The sequence below is a fragment of the Podarcis erhardii genome, assembly GCF_964252035.2.
Source record: "Podarcis erhardii genome assembly, chromosome: 17".
Taxonomy (NCBI): Eukaryota; Metazoa; Chordata; class Lepidosauria; order Squamata; family Lacertidae; genus Podarcis; species Podarcis erhardii.
In genome coordinates this window covers 18,737,715-18,755,255 of record NC_138515.1, presented here as the reverse complement: position 1 = coordinate 18,755,255, position 17,541 = coordinate 18,737,715, and positions in this window count along the sequence as shown.

Below are 17,541 nucleotides of genomic sequence, written 5' to 3'. Positions count from 1 at the left end.
TGAGTAAATCTACCCACCTCTGACATGTCAATCTATATTATCTTGCAATGACAGCTACAGGGCAGTTAAATCAAATTCAGAGGGAGAATACTTATCCCTTGTTGCAAACTACCATTTTAATGCATATTAATGCTTCATTGGAGGGGGGAATACCATCTGCCTTGAAGGAGGCAGTGGTGCATCCTCTCCTTAAGATAACTGTCACCGAGTGGTGAATAACCAATCTTGAGAAGGTGGGATGCTTTGGCTTCAGGTATGCTTGGAGGAAACTGATTACATGGATCCATTCCAGTCTGGCTTCAGGCTTGGCCACGGCACTGAAACTGACAAGGTAACCCTGGCTAATGACATTTGTTGGAAGAAAAATAGGGGGCGGCTGTCACCCAGCTCATTCTCAGCATCTTTCAACCACAAAGCCAGAGTTGGGGGTCACTATTCTGCTCCTATGTCTAGGGCCATTTCCAGAAAGCAGTTATGGGAGGCTACTGTTCAGTACCATGGGCCTCCTGTGGCCTCCTGCAGGTTTGAGTCTTGTTCCTCCATGCTATTGGACATCTATCTGAAGCTGCTAGGAACTATCAGCAGGAGATATGAAAGGAAGTGTTGTCAATATGCAGATGACATCCAGCTCTTACTGTTTGGTCCATCTAAATCAGGACAGGCAGGTGAGGTGTCAGACTGGTGCCTGGAGGCTGTGATAGGCTGGATGTGAGCCAATAAATTGAAGCTGAATCCTGAAAAGACATACCGTATATTTCGCCCCATAGGGCGCACCGGCCCATAAGGCGCACCTAGTTTTTTTTTGTTGTTGTTGTTTTTTTGGCGGGGGGAATAAAGGGAAAAAAATATTTCCCCCCCCCAGGCGCGAGGCTGGGGCAGGGGAAGCCCGAGCTTCCCCCGACCCCAGCCCCCAGAACAGGCTGCTCTCCGCAAGCCGCGCAGAGCTACCCGAAGCCCTGGCGCGACTGGTCAGCGCGACGGGGCTTCGGGATAAGAGGCAGCTCTGCGCAAGCCAGGGGAGTGCGGCGGGAACTCCCGCGGGCTCCCAAGGCTTGCGGATAGCTTCCTGAAGCCTGGAGAGCGAGAGGGGTTGGTGCGCACCGACCCCTCTCGCTCTCCAGTCTTCAGCGAAAGCCTGCATTCGCCCCATAGGACGCACACACATTTCCCCTTTTTTTTTGGAGGGGAAAAAGTGTGTCCTATTGGGCGAAAAATACGGTAGGTGTTGTGTGTTGCAGTGGCAGCCTGCTGTGGACAGAGTTGCAGTGTTGGTGGCACCTTGGTGGCTAGGAATGCTTTTTTCAAACTCTGTCTAGTTCGCCAGCTGTGGCCTCGTTTGGACAGAAATGACTTGGCAACTGTAATCCATGCTTTTGTAATTTACAAATTAGGTAATTATAATGTATTCTGCATGGGGCTACCCTTGAAGATGACTCAGTACTTAGTAAGTTTGAGCAACAAAAAGAATAAATTGTCTGTTTCAGGCAGAATTTTTTTATTTTATTTTGCAGTGATTGTAATTTTATTCCAAAATGTAAGAATACTCAAAGAATGTAAATGTAGATGAATTATATTTCAAAGATTTCTGAGACAAAGGGACAAAAGGTATAAAGGGACATGTTTCTTTAAGCCTACAAATCCCACAAGGTATCATGGTGGCCACCAACTTTGATGGCTTTTAGAAGAGGATTAGTCAAATTTCATGGAATATAAGGCTTATACTGCCTACCAATCAGGGTGGTTGTGTACTACCTAAACTATGAGAGGTAGGATGTGGCTGAACGCCAGTTACTGGGAATCACATGCTTGCTTAGGTACTGTTTGAAGATTTTCATAGATTTCTAGTTAGCCACTGTGAAAGCAAAATGCTGAATAAGATGAGTCTTTGGTCTTCTCCAGCAGGGTTCTTCTTATGTTCTTACATGACCCATGAGGCCTTTAGTTTAATACATTTGTCCTAATAAGCAACTATAACAAGTAAATGCATCACTTATTACTCTGACCTCTTTCACCTTGGCTTGATCTACACAAATCTTTTTAAAAAAACGCTAAGAAAAAAAATTATATAGCTCTCAATGCAAATTTCCATTTGCAGCAACACCTGGTGTCACATTATATAACGCATTTTAACGCTGTAATTGACCTGTGTAGCTGAGTCCCTTCTGCAATTTCCTCGCTCTGCCCCTAGCCCAAGATAAACCTGGCTAGTAGTTAATGAATTTTAATTGAAGTCATAATGAGAAGGGTTTGTTTAATTTTAGAATAAAATGGTGCAGTGGCATAGCGTGGGTTGCCAGTACCCGGGACCACGTGGAGTGGGTGGGGGGAAGGAAATGGATGGAGTACATATGCACATTCAACTGCCTAACTGCATCTGCATCACCCAGGATATTGCAGCTACAGAGATAAGAAAAGAATAGTCATTCTGTTGTCTGGAGAGGTCACTTTGTGATGGCCTGGGTTTCAGATTTGGATGCTGAACCTGAAGAATCCCAGCCTGCACAGGATTCCCCGCCTCCAGAACCAGCTGTACTGGGGCTGGGGCATGAGCCTGAAGGGTCCTCACCTGTGCTGGATCCTCAGGTGCAGGGACCAGCTGAGTCTGCTCGGGCTCCTGAGAGGGTGGAGGACCCATTGCCTGCAGGTGCTCCACTCTCAGCCCCATCAGAGGAAGGTGAGGTTGCCCTCTGGGTCCGGTAACCCTCCAGCCTCTCCTAAGCTGCAGAGGCTCAGGGCAGAGAGGCAGAGGGAACTAAGTTCCCACAGGAGGAGTGCTCGCCTCCAGGCCAGGAGAGGCGAGTCACCTGATGATCGGGGCCGCCCTATGCCTCGGGGCAGATAAAAGCCAGCCAGCCGCAGTCCCAAGTTGCAGGAGCAACTTCTTTGGTTGACAGTTCCTGCCTGAACCCTGTCCTGCTATCCTGCCAGAGCTCACCCGACTACCTGCCCTGTGACCAGCTTCAACTTTTACGGACTGCCTCCATACTGCACCTTCGACCTCGGACTGGACTCGGACCTCGCGTCTCGGTTAGCCCACGGGACCAGCACACACTTCCTAGTTTACATGGAGAAGCCTTTTTTAGTGTTGCTCAGCAACAGAAGTGCACAGCAGCACTGAGGCTGCACCAGGTGTTGAAATTTTGTGCCCCCAACAATTTTGTGCCCAGGGCAACCGCCCCTGTGCCCACCCCATGCTATACTACTGAAATGGTGTTCGCTCCATTCCAGATAATTAATAAGGATATCATTAGCCACAACAGCATGATTTTCTGAAGTTTCAAAAAGAAGCAGGGTAACTTATGTGGAGCTTTTCTCCAGAGCTTCACTATCAAAGTCTGTACAAATGTGGCATGTACATTTAACAATAAGAGCTGACCATTTTTTTACCTATGTACTCCACAGATATAAATTAACCCAGATGAATAATTAATTATATCTTATTACCTCATTAACTTAATTACAACATTAATATTCATTAAGTTCAATTTTTGGGGAGCAGTATTAACATTTTGGTAATGCTCCAATAGACTCATTATCAGTTCTTACCCATCACTTATTCTGAAAGCATTAACAAAATAGTAATTTTACATTTTCTTATGTAGAACTTTTTTAGTTACCCTGAAGTAGAGAACCAACACTTCACGTAGCTATGATTCTTTTCTGATATCTTGGTTGCAATCCTATACTCACGTACTTGGAAGTTGACCCTGCTGAAATCAGCTGAATTTACTTTTGAGTAGAAATGCATAGGACTGTGATATAAGTTCACCTGCCTAAAGTCAATGGGATTTAATTCCAAATTATGTATATGATTGAGCAACATTGATGCAATCGTATGCAGACTTAGCTGCTTCATTACACTTGTGTGTAATGACCTCCTGTAAGGGTGCCTAGAAGATGTAAGCCAGGCATGGCCAAACTTGGGCTTCCAGATATATTGTGACCACAACTCCCATCATCCCTAGCTAACAGGACCAGCGTTCAGGTATGATGGGAATTGTAGTCCCAAAACATCTGGAGGGTCAAGTTTGGCCATGCCTGATGTAAGCTGACAGAGCTGAGGCCGAGTCACTAAGAGAGGTACATATCACTAAGAACCAAATAAATGAATAGCTGCATTTAGCATGCCTGGTTTCTAATCTTCTAATTAACAGCCATAGTTGCTCAGACCCTGTGGTGCATGGAGAGTGGGATTTGACCATCTCCCTCCTATGCTTCCGACAAAAATGGCTGCCTAAAGGTGCTACTAGCTCCAGGGGAAATAGCAGCTTCAGGGGGGGCAATTATCTGAGAGAGGGACACAAACAACTGAAGCTGCAGGGGGGAAATGGTTCTGCAAGTGCACTTATGTGGAGGGGCGATTCCATGCCCTGCGCCAGGTTTAGACCACTGCCAGAGGCTAATCAATGGTGCATGGAGAAAAAAAAATACTGGAACCATGTTTCTTATATTTCGATCCCACTGTCCAGATAAATGCTATGTCCCAAAGTCACTCACAATGACTGCAATTCAAAACACATGTGTCACCAACAGAAAGTGTATGTAAATGAAACTAATCAGGCTTACAAACTAAAAGGCAGTGGGATAATAGATGGAAAGGTAGGAGATCAATTTGAAAAGGCCAGAAATGTTTTTAGAGATAGTTGAATTTATTTTATTGGTTTTAGAGCATTTACTTCATATAAAACTTCAATGGCTTTATACTGTGAAGTAATCTATAAATTTGAATAATAATACCACAACATACCCTCCAAGATTTCTCTGATGAAAACAGGGATGTCCTATTCCATAATAATAATTAAATTTTTATTATTTATACTCCATCCAACAAAGGCCAGAGTGACCTTTTGCAGTTTACTCCACCGAGCAGAGTTGGTTGCGTCAGGAAGCTGGAAAGCAGGTATCACTCCTATACATTTCTCTTCATGGAATTCAGTAAGACTTTGCTTAAGTGTGTATAGAATTTCAGCCTCTGAAGAACACTTCTCTACTTATTTATAAACATGCTATTTACCTAGTTGGGGGGATGGAGCAAGCTTGTTTTCTCCTGCTCCATAGGCTAGAACCTGAATCAATGGATTCAAGTTACAAGAAAGGAGTTTCTGTCTAAACACCAGGAAGAACTTTGGAACAGTAAGAGCTGTTTGACAGGGGAACAGACTCCCACAAGAGGTGTTGGACTCTCTTAAATAGGGGATGGATGATCATCTGTCATGGATGCTTTAGCTGAGATTCCTGAATTGCTGGGCGTTGAGAGATTCCTGAATTGCTGGGCGATGAACTAGGTGACCCTAAGTGTACTCCACAATTCTAAGTTTCTGCTTAGGGTCTCATTGCAACTATGAACTATGAACTCATTGCCTGGGGTCTCATTGCAACTATGAACTCAGTCGCAAAACTCTCAAAAGACATGCTTTGTATTTAACTCCCCATTGCTTCTACTTTCCTCTTTAATGCACTGAATTATGCCAAGTGATACATTTGAACCAAAATGAGCCTCTCTGTAGAAGAGGTCAAGTTTTGTTTACTGGGAGACCCAAGAGATGTAAAACAGCAGCAGCAACAGAACGCATGCATATTGCTCAAGTGCCACTTTCTGTATTGTGTTCATTTTCACTCTCTTTGACTGAGCTGGGCAATAGCAGGCTCTATATATCTTGATACTTGACTCCGGGTGTTGCTTAAGGTTCAGCAGCAGCAAGTATTGTAACAGCACAGCTGAAATTACTTTCCTGTTTATTACCACAGTTTACTTTTTGATTCCTTAATGAAAGAGGCACATTTAGTATTCTCTTGGGAGACAAGTGTTACACCAAAACCCTTTGCTTAAATTGCTCTGGCTCACGCAGCAAGTAGCCAAGCAGAAAATAAAATGTCACTTTCGACAAGACTACTTAGTTTGTTGCGGGGAGTGGGGGGGGGGAAGTGTTATTAAATAATTCAAGCAAAAACAAATGTAGCATTAATTAATGGGGCAGAGGAAATGGATTTAATGTTGCAATATTTCTGAAAGGCTATTAGAAGGAGCCTGAAGATCTACTCAGCTTTATCCTTGGTAAAAGTTATGTATTGTGTAATGTAGCATAAATATCTTTGTGACTAGAAACTATTATGGATTGGTGATTTGAATGTTAAATGTAAGAGTTATTAAGTCTAGCTGAAAGCCACAGAGCAAAATTGAAAGGGAAACCTAATTCATTTCCTGTTTAACATCAACCCTTCTAGCAATGCCATGAAATGGCTCTGAACTTGAAATTTAACAAATATCATGCAAGGTAATCGAAAAGGCAATGCTTGTTTTCTTGTTGTGAGCTTATTTTCACTTACTGTGAATAGGTCTGGGTACTGAGAATTTGGTCATCACTCTTTGGGGGTGGAATGGAGTTAGCTGAGTTATTTAGATCTACTGATCTAAACCTTGAACTGGTTTTAGCCTTTCTACAACACAGAACTTCACAAACCCCTTCACGGATCACTGCCTTGCCGTGGCAAAGGGGCTTGAATAACTCAGAGAAGCTATGAGCTATGCCGTGCAGGGCCACCCAAGATAGACAGGTCATAGTGGAGAGTTTTGACCAAACATGATCCACCTGGAGCAGAAACCGGCAAGCCACTCCAGTATCCCTGCCAAGAAAACTCCATGGACAAAGACAACAAGCATATAAAAGTTATGATGCTGGAAGATGAGCCCCTCAGGTCGGAAGGCGTCCAACATGCTACTGAGGAAGAGCGGAGGACAAGTACAAGTAGATTCAGAGCTGATGAAGCGGCTGGGCCAAAGCCGAAAGGACGCTCAGTTGCGGATATGCCTGGAAGCGAAAGGAAAGTCCAATGCTGTAAAGAAAAATATTGCATAGGAACCTGGGATGTAAGAACCATGAACCTTGGTAAGTTGGATGTGGTCAAAAATGAGATGGCAAGAATAAATATTGACATCCTGGGCATCAGTGAACTAAAATGGATGGGAATGGACAAATTCAGTTTGGATGACCATCATATCTACTACTGTGGGCAAGAATCCCGTAAAAGAAATGGAATGGCCCACATAGTCAACAAAAGAGTGTCGAAAGCTGTACTGGGATGCAATCTCAAAAATGATAGAATGATCTCAATACGAATCCAAGGCAGACCTTTTAACATCACAGTAATCCAAGTTTATGCACCAACCACTGGTGCTGAAGAAACTGAAATTGACCAGTTCTATGAAGACTTACAAGACCTTATAGAAGTGACACCAAAGAAGGATGTTCTTCTCATTATAGGGGATTTGAATGCTAAAGTAGGGAATGAAGAGATAAAAGGAACAACTGGCAAGTTTGGCCTTGGAGTTCAAAACGAAGCAGGGCAAAGGTTAATAGAGTTCTGCCAAAAGAACAAGCTGGTCATCACAAACACTCTTTTCCAACAACACAAGAGACGACTCTACACATGGACATCACCAGATGGGCAGCATCGAAATCAGATTGATTATATTCTCTGCAGCCAAAGATGGAGAAGCTCTATACAGTCAGCAAAAACAAGACCTGGAGCTGACTATGGCTCAGATCATCAGCTTCTTATAGCAGAATTCAAGCTTAAACTGAAAAAAGTAGGAAAAACCACTGGGTGCCGGTAAGATACAATCTAAGTCAAATCCCTTATGAATACACAGTGGAAGTGAGGAACAGGTTTAAGGATTTAGATTTGGTGGACAGAGTGCCTGAAGAACTATGGATGGAGGCTCGTAACATTATACAGGAGGCAGCAACTAAAACCATCCCAATGAACAGGAAATGCAAGAAAGCAAAGTGGCTGTCCAACGAGGCATTACAAATAGCGGGGGAGAGAAGACAAGCAAAATGTGAGGGAGATAGTGAAAGATACAGGAAATTGAATGCAGATTTCCAAAATATAGCAAGGAGAGACAAGAAGGCCTTCTTAAACAAGCAATGCAAAGAAATAGAGGAAAACAATAGAATGGGGAAAACCAGAGATCTGTTCAAGAAAATTGGAGATATGAAAGGCACATTTCGTACAAAGATTACCATAATAAAAGACAAAAGTGGAAAGGACCTAACAGAAGCAGAAGACATCAAGAAGAGGTGGCAAGAATACACAGAGGAACTATACCAGAAAGATATGGATGGCTCGTACACCCCAGGTAGTGTGGTTGTTGACCTTGAGCCAGACATTCTGGAGGGTGAAGTCAAATGGGCCTTAGAAAGCACTGCTAATAACAAGGCCAGTGGAAGTGATGATATTCCAGCTGAACTATTTAAAATTTTAAAAGATGATGGTGTTAAGGTGCTACACTCAATATGCTAGCAAATTTGGAAAACTCAGCAGTGGCCAGAGGATTGGAGAAGATCAGTCTACATCCCAATCCCAAAGAAGGGCAGTGCCAAAGAATGCTCCAACTACCGCACAATTGCACTCATTTCACACGCTAGCAAGGTTATGCTTAAAATTCTACAAGGCAGGCTTAAGCAGTATGTGGACCGAGAACTCCCAGAAGTGCAAGCTGGATTTAGAAGAGGCAGAGGAACCAGAGACCAAATTGCAAACATGCGCTGGATTACGGAGAGAGCTAGAGAGTTCCAGAAAGACATCTACTTCTGCTTCATTGACTATGCAAAAGCCTTTGACTGTGTCGACCACAGCAAACTATGGCAAGTTCTTAAAGAAATGGGAGTGCCTGATCACCTCATCTGTCTCCTGAGAAACCTCTATGTGGGACAAGAAGCTACAGTTAGAACTGGATATGGAACAACTGACTGTTTCAAAATTGGGAAAGGAGTACGACAAGGCTATATATTGCCCCCCTGCTTATTTAACTTATATGCAGAATTCATCATGCGAAAGGCTGGGCTGGATGAATCCCAAGCCGGAATTAAGATCGCTGGAAGAAATATCAACAACCTCAGATATGCAGATGATACAACCTTGATGGCAGAAAGTGAGGAGGAATTAAAGAACCTTTTAATGAGGGTGAAAGAGGAGAGCGCAGGGTCATATAGATTTAAAAGATTTAAGAAACAAAATTTGAGCTCCACTCTTAAATACAGAGGCCTGCTTGGAAGAAAAATGGACATTATTGGGACAGAGCTTCTTCGAGAGTTGGTGTTGAATATAAAGGACTGTCAAAAAAACCGGCAGAGAGAAATTGAGAGAGGTCTAAGAGCCTCGGAAGTTTGGGATCCAGGTTGAGAATAGATGGACTGATGGACATTGGTTTGGGGATCAAAACCGGGAAAGGGAGGGTGGGATTTGGGAATCCAAAGGGTGTTAAAACAGAATTTGTTAAGTTCTTTTTATATATATATATTTCTTGCAATTTTATGGAATGTGGGAAAATCGTGGAAGGGAAATTTGGGTCGACTTTAGGAAAAAGGTTTAAGATTAAGTTAAAATTGGGTTTTTTAAATTAAATAGATATAAGGTTCTTAAAAATAAATTGAGGAACGGAAGAAAGAAGGAAAGGAAAATAACAGCATGATTTAAACAAATTATTAAGTTAAGGTTAAGAAATAAGATAAGAACTTGTTGAGTGGATAACATAAACTGGAATACAAGAAGGGGAGGGGGGAGGAGGTCTGAGAAAAAAGGTGAAGGAAAATAAGGTTTTTTAAATATTATGTGGTTTTTTTAATTGTTTTCTTTCTTGATTCTTTTTTGCTCTATTAATTTTTGTTTTTTGTCTTTGTATTATTTGGAAAATTTCAATAAATATTAATTAAAAAAGAAAGAAAGAGGAGAGCGCAAAATATGGTCTGAAGCTCAACATCAAAAAAATGAAGATCATGGCCACTGGTCCCATCACCTCCTGGCAAATAGAAGGGGAAGAAATGGAGGCAGTGAGAGATTTTACTTTCTTGGGCTCCATGATCACTGCAGATGGCGACAGCAGTCATGAAATTAAAAGACGCCTACTCCTTGGGAGAAAGGTGATGGCAAACCTAGACACCATCTTAAAAAGCAGAGACATCACCTTGCCAACAAAGATCTGTATTGTTAAAGCTATGGTTTTCCCAGTAGTGATGTATGGAAGTGAGAGCTGGACCATAAAGAAGGCTGATCGCTGAAGAATTGATGCTTTTGAACTATGGTGCTGGAGGAGACTCTTGAGAGTCCCATAGACTGCAAGAAGATCAAACCTATCCATTCTGAAGGAAATCAGCCCTGAGTGCTCACTGGAAGGACAGATCGTGAAGCTGAGGCTCCAGTACTTTGGCCACCTCATGAGAAGAGAAGACTCCTTGGAAAAGACCCTGATGTTGGGAAAGATTGAGGGCACAAGAAGAAGGGGACGACAGAGGACGAGATGGTTGGACAGTGTTCTCGAAGCTGCAAACATGAGTCTGACCAAACTGCGGGAGGCAGTGGAAGACAGAAGTGCCTGGCGTGCTCTGGTCCATGGGGTCACAAAGAGTCGGACACGACTAAATGACTAAACAACAACAACAACAACACAGAACTATGAATTCAAGCTACATAAATTGGAATTTTTCATAGTAAATGCCACTATGCACAAATTGTTCCTTAAGGGCAGAGTGAAGAAGGGATATGCTCCTGTGTTGAATCCTTGATAGCTCAAATTAATGGATTTTGGGTAGCAGGGCAAGAAAACCCCTCTACCTGAGACTGGAGGACCACTGTCAATCACAATTGACGGTAGTAGACTAGATGGACCAATAGTCTAATTCACTAAAGGGCCATGTGATGATACTTTCCATGGAGGCAAAGCCTTTAGGACATTCTCCCAATTCTTTTTTAACATGTGGGTATACAGGCTCGGCTGAAGTTTATGTATAATATATAAACATATAGATATGTGTTGGAGGGATACGATTGTGTTATTATGTTGTCATATGAAGACACTTAATGCAAAATATTTAAATACTAGAATTGGTCTACTAACAGGAAAATTCTAATAAAGTTTATTTTAAAGTTTATAAAGTAGAAGGTGATTCCTTATTATAACATGACTAATGCATTATAGTATTTAAGCCCAATTCTGCACACCAGAAATACAGTGGTACCTTGGGTTACAGATGCTTCAGGTTACAGACTCTGCTAACCCAGAAATAGTACCTCGGGTTAAGAACTTTGCTTCAATATGAGAACAGAAATTGTGCTTCAATGGTGCAGTGGCAGCAGGATGCCCCATTAGCTAAAGCAGTACCATGGGTTAAGAACAGTTTCAGGTTAAGAACGGACCTCCAGAACGAATTAAGTTCTTATCCCGAGGTACCACTGAAGCATATGGTTGATCCTGCACACTTCTGATATTTTTTTTTAAATTTTGCTTTCACTAAAAACTTCATTCACTTCATTCTTCATTCATTAAAATTGCATTTGTTTTGTTCTTCATTTGCAATTATTTCATCTATGTTTTATTTTCTGTTGCTTTTAGTGGAAGACCTAGCTGCTTTCCTGTTACCCAGAATGAGTAAATAATGAATATATCACCATTCTGAACTCATTATTCACTCCAGTATTCATTTTGTAATGGAAAACAAAGAAAATGAATGGCTCCATTCATTTTGATTTTTCATTCATTACAAAATGAATAGACACCACAACTAGTGATCAGTTGGGAGCTATTATCATGTGGCAACAAGTCCTAGGTCTCTTCCACTCATCATGACTATGTGCTGTCACAGGCTTCCACGACAATCCTATACAGTCTTCAGCATAATTAGATGAAATAGATGAACGGGGGGCGGGGCTTGGGGGGTGTTCTATAGCACTGTCTTAACTGCATGTTCTTAGCAAAGCGTGTTCACATCAAAAGAGAGCACGTGTTGCGGTTGGGGCCGAACAAAACCCCATTTTTAGTGACCAGGCCTTGGATGGCTAAGGGCCTGGGAGCTGATGGGAGGTTGCTGTTACTGGGGCAATTTGGATGTTGCCAATTTAGGGGTGGGATCAATGGCTTTATAAGCAGAGTCCACAGCTTTCTCTTTCTCTTTTGCTGTGGACACCGGATCTATCTCTAGCACCGGAGCGATTCAGCAAGAGACTTGGTCGTATAAACCAATTTTTTTCCCTTTTTTCTTTCCTTCCCCTCTTTGATTTATCCTTTAGCTACCCCAGGGTAATTAATTTATTCTTCCTCTTCATTATACTCTCTTACCTTCCCCTTGTGGCCCTTGGGACCCCTGTGGGGGGGTGCAGGACCTCCCGGTCCCGGGTGGCTTACGGCCCGCTCTCGGCCGAGCCGTTGGTCTGGACGGGGGGTGACTGGCCCGGGGTCTCCCCGCCGGGTCCAGCCCAGATAGGGCCCGGTCATTTCAGCCTCCCTTGCCTCGACCGAGGCTCCCGGCCCTGATTTGCGGCCTGTGGCGTTTCAGGTCTGTTGGGGCGTCTGCTGCTCCGCGCGGCCGGGGGGCCGGTGGCGGAGCTGGGAAAGCCCCTGTTCGGGGCTGGATTCGGCCCGGCTGGGGCTTCAGGTCGCCCCCTCGCTGTTCGCTTCCCGCCCGCGGGCCTCTCCGGGCCTACCGTGCCGCCTCTGGCGGTGCGGGGTCGCCCGCGGACCGCTCCGGCCTGGTTGGGGCCTGTAGGCCTCGGCCGCCTTTTCGGCCTGGGCCTGCGGCCGCCGGCTGTTGCGGCCCCGGTTCGTGGGCTGCCGCTTCCCGGGGCCCGATCCGGCGTTCCGCGGCCGGGTTCGACCCGGTTGCGGCTGGGGTTAGCCGCCCCGCCGCCCCCGCCGCCCCCGCCTTACCTTCGGGCCCGGCTGGGCTTGTAGCTCCGCCCTTCCTTCAGCGGCGCGGGGTCCGGTGGCCTGCTGCGGCCTGGATCGGGCCTGCGCGGCCTCGGCTGCTTTCCCCGGGCTACCGCATCGGCTGGGGAGCCAGTGCGCCCCCCCCATCCAGCATAAGCGGTTTGGGGCGCGTAGGGGGGTGGTGGAGGCCTTGGGGGCTCAGAGTGGCCCGAGCCGGGCTCCCCTGGCGTGCGGGAGGCCCTCCATTTTCGGGGGAAAACTGGCGCGAACGCTAGCTTCCTCGCAATCTTAGTGTTTCTTCCTTTGAGCTTTCTAGCTCAACAGTGGCCTCTGGTGGCCAGGCGGTGTAATTGCAGGTTCTGCCTATAATCTATGATATTCACTGCAGTGGCCTCTAGTGGCTGTTTTGGTATTGCAGGGTGCTGTTTTACCTGCTGTTAAGAGTTCTTTTGAGCCCGGTGCCTATTTTGATTGCATAAGCCTACTGTTACGTCGGCGGTGTTGTGGTTATTCCCGTACCGACTGATTCTCCTTAATTTTATCATTTAGTTGTTATTTTATTTATTGTTAATTTTATTATTACTGTTATTATATATATACATACATACATATATATATATATGTATATGTATATATATATATAGTCTTTTCTTCTTTTCACTTCAACTAATCTGAGTATCTGGTCCGGAAGTTAACCCCTATCTTTAACTGATTTTCTGTTTAAGCTTTTAGCAGGAATGGCGCCAAAGAAGGCAGCAAGGAAGTCTGGTCCTGCTATTACTGCAAAGCGGCCCATAAAAGGCCCATCGCAGGCGCTGCGCTCTCCGCAACCTGCTCAGTCTCTACAACGCATCCGATCCATGGTCAACAGCCTGGCGGGTGACCCAGTGGCCTTGGCAAGGGTGGAGTCCGGGATCGATGGTCTGCTCCGCCGCTCCTCTACCCCGTCGCCATCTTCTGCAATATTGAGTCCTACCTTAGGTGCCTCGTCTCCGGCGGCATCATCTAGCGAAGATGAGGGAGGAACAGCGTTAGCCGGGGGGTTGTTGCGTGATAGTCAAACAGCACGCACCCCGGTCTTACCTGCGTCGCAGGTTACTGTGGCGAGGGGTCGTGCCCGTACCAGGGTGGGGGCCAGCAGGAGGGGATCAGCACGAGACCGCATCGGGGGTTCACCTCCGCGGGCTTCGGTGGCAGGTTTTCAGGCGCCTGGCCATTCACAGTCAATTTCTTGTCAGTCGATCCCAGGTGCGGTGCAGCAGGCTGATTTATCGGAATCTTCAGTGGAGGATAGCCTTCCCCTACCTCCAAGGTCATCTTCTGGCGGGCTCCGTCGCCGCAAGAGAAGTTCCAAGAGGCGTGCCAAGAAGAGGCGTAGAGGCACCTCGTCGTCCTCGTCAGGTACCTCCTCACAGAGTTCCAGTAGCGACGAGGAAGCGTCGCTCAAGCTTTATTGGGGGTTTGGGGAGACCTCGGGGCTCCCAAAATGGGTGTGGCAGCGGAGGGCCAACTCCCATAGGGCCAAGTATGGGGCGGTTCAGGACTGTCTCGATGGTGCATTGGTGCCTGACGTAAAAGTCTCCACCAATTCGGCCAGGGACATTATCCCCGGGGCCCACCTGTCTGCCAAATTGCGGTCCAGGATCCTGGACGGCCGCTATGTTGATATTTTCTGCCTTGCCCCCCCGCTCGAAGGTCAGGAGCCCTTAGACAAGGGTCTGCAGGTATCTAAGAAGCGGTCGGTCTTGTCAAAAGCAGACAGGACTTTTGAAAGGTGGTTAGATAGCTTCCAGGTTTTTGCTGGAGTCGTGTCTGCAGCTTATCCCAGGAGGTCCCTCCATCTGTGGGTATACCTGTCCATTGTCCGTTCGGCCTTTACGATGGCTGGGGAGACTGCTGCACTGGCCTACGATCAGAACTTCAGACGTAGGGCAGCCAAGATCCCCACAGCCCGCTGGGATCGGAAAGATCTGGATGTCTGGTCCACTTATGTGGCCCCCCGTATTGATAAGAAGCTGCCCGATCCGCAGAAGTTCAGGCCCGCCCCGGCTAGGTTGGGCCGCAAGCAGTTCTGCTGGGATTTTAACAAGGGTGCTTGCTCAAGGCAGCCTTGCAAATACGCGCATGTGTGCGACAAGTGCTCGGGGAACCATCCTGCATCCACATGCGCAGGGGGTCGCCGGCCCTTTCGAAGAGGGGGAGGCTCTCAGCAGCCTCCAAAAACAGCTGCCCAGGCCCCCGTTGCCGGAGCAGGAAAGTAGTGCCTTATCCTCCTTGGCTTACACCCCAGTAAGGTTACAACCGTTGCTATCATTGTTAGAATACTACCCTGACACCAAATCGGCGTCCTATTTGCGTGAGGGTTTTTCCGCAGGTTTCAGAATCCCGATAGTTTCCACCCCAGTAGCCAGGAACCCAGCAAATCAGAAATCGATCAGGGACATGCCAGAAGTAGCACGCAGGAAAATTGAAAAAGAATTGGCTTTACGTCGCATGGCCGGTCCTTTTGCCGCCCCTCCTTTTCCCAATTTCCACATTTCACCTTTGGGTATAGTTCCCAAAAAAGCTCCAGGGGAATTTCGCCTAATTCATAACCTCTCTCATCCTACAGGCACGTCAGTAAATGACGTGATTCCCCCGGAGCTTTGTTCGGTGAAATATGCTTCTCTTGATCATGCGATCAAGATGATTCGGAAATTTGGGACGGGCGCATTGCTGGCAAAATGCGACATCGAATCAGCTTTTCGGCTGCTTCCAATTCATCCTGACGATTTTTGGTTGCTGGGATTTCAGTTCGAAGGCGGATTCTATTTCGATAAGGCTATGCCCATGGGTTGCTCGGTTGCCTGTGCGGCTTTTGAGTGTTTCAGTTCATTTTTAGAGTGGGCCTTGCGTGAGAAGACCGGACTGGGCGGAGTCACGCATTATCTTGATGATTTTTTGGTTGCCTCAGCAGGAAACACTGGGGACTGCGTGGCGTTATTGCAGGCCTTTGCTTCCTTAACGGAAGATCTGGGCGTCCCTTTAGCGGCTGGAAAGACTGAGGGTCCTTCTACAAAGCTGACTTATTTGGGTATCTTGTTAGATACTGAGGCACAAACTTCCAGCTTACCGCCTGAGAAGATAATCAATTTGAGAAAGGTTATTAAGGATCTTCTGCCCTTAAAAAAGGTTACCTTGCGGCAGCTCCAGTCGTTGCTGGGCCATCTTAATTTTGCGTGTAGGGTGGTCTCCCCCGGACGACCATTTTGCTCCCGACTGGCCAAACTTACCTCGGGGTTGCAAGCCCCGCATCACAGGGTTCGCCTCCCTAGTCAGGTACGGGCTGATCTGGAAATTTGGTTGGAGTTTCTGGAGGACTTCAACGGGGTGTCCTTGTGGCAGGACACTTTGTGCCTGCACAATGACTTCCAGGTACATTCTGACGCGGCTGGGTCTTTGGGGTTTGGCTTGTATTGGGACGGCAGGTGGTGCGCTGAGCGCTGGCCGCCCGCTTGGCTGGGGCAGGCTATTACTCGGGATTTAACTTTTCTCGAGTGCTTTCCCATTGTAGTGGCAGTGCACTTGTGGGTCGATCATTTTAGGGATCATCGTGTTTGTTTCTGGACTGATAACCAGGCGGTGGTGAACGTACTGGCCAAGCAGTCTTCACGCTCCCCTAGGGTTTCAGCCCTCCTACGGGCCTTCGTGTTGCATTGCTTGCGTTTTAATATTGTGTTTTCTGCTCGTTTCGTCCCGGGAGTTTCTAACGAGATTGCCGATGCTCTGTCCCGTTTTCAGATGCAGCGATTCAGGTCCCTGGTGCCAGTGGCTCGAGACCGTCCGGAAATTTTCCCGGATCATCTCTGGAACCTTGGCAGAGCTTAGTTTTACAGGGAGTAGCTGCATCTGTTGCACCCTCTACCTTGAGGTCCTACGAGAAGGCCTGGGCTGACTTCTTATTATTTAATGGGCAGTCTGTAGGGAAAATTGTCACCTCCCATTCCACCTCTCAGGTGCTCCGGTATCTGGCGCATTTGTTCCAGATGCGTCGGGCGGCTAGGACCCTTCGTCTGCACTCTGCAGCAATTTCCTTTTTTAACAGGGCTTATTTTAACAAAGACCCATGTCAGAAGTTTGTGGTCCGTAGGGCCTTGGAGGGATGGGGGCGTCTCGTTCCTTCCAGGCCCATTCCCAGACGCCCCATTACATTTGAATTGCTGGCGCAAATGCGCGCCAAACTGCGGAGCATCTGTTGGTCCAAGTTCGAGGCTCGGCTGTTTTCAGCTGCCTTTTCATTAGCCTTCTTTGGGGCCCTAAGGGTCGGTGAGGTGGTTCTTGAGCCTAAGCAGGACGGAGGCTCAAGGGGTTTGCTGATACAGGACGTTAGTGTGTCTTCACGTGACCTGCAGGTTAATGTCAGGAATTCGAAGACAGACCAATTAGGCAGGGGCGCCATTATTACGCTCCCTGCAACTGGCGAAAGTGGCCCTTGTCCAGTGAAAGACCTTACCAAGTACCTAGCCTTGCGTCCTGGTGGGGAAGGCCCCCTTTTCGTTCACGAAGATGGCCGCCCGCTGGCGAGACACCAGTTTACCAGTGTGTTGCGAAAAGCTGTGGCGGCTTGTGGCCTCCCGGCTCCGGAGTTTGCCCCTCACTCCTTTAGGATTGGAGCTGCTACAACCGCTGCCCACTGGGGTTTGTCGGTAAAAAGGATTAAGAACCTGGGTCGATGGAGATCGAACGCATTCAAGGTCTATGTGCGGAAATGATTGTTATTGTACTTACATGTGTGTGTTTTAACCCTAGGTCAGGCTGCTATCCATATCTGGGTAGTGGGGCACAGTATTGTGCATTGG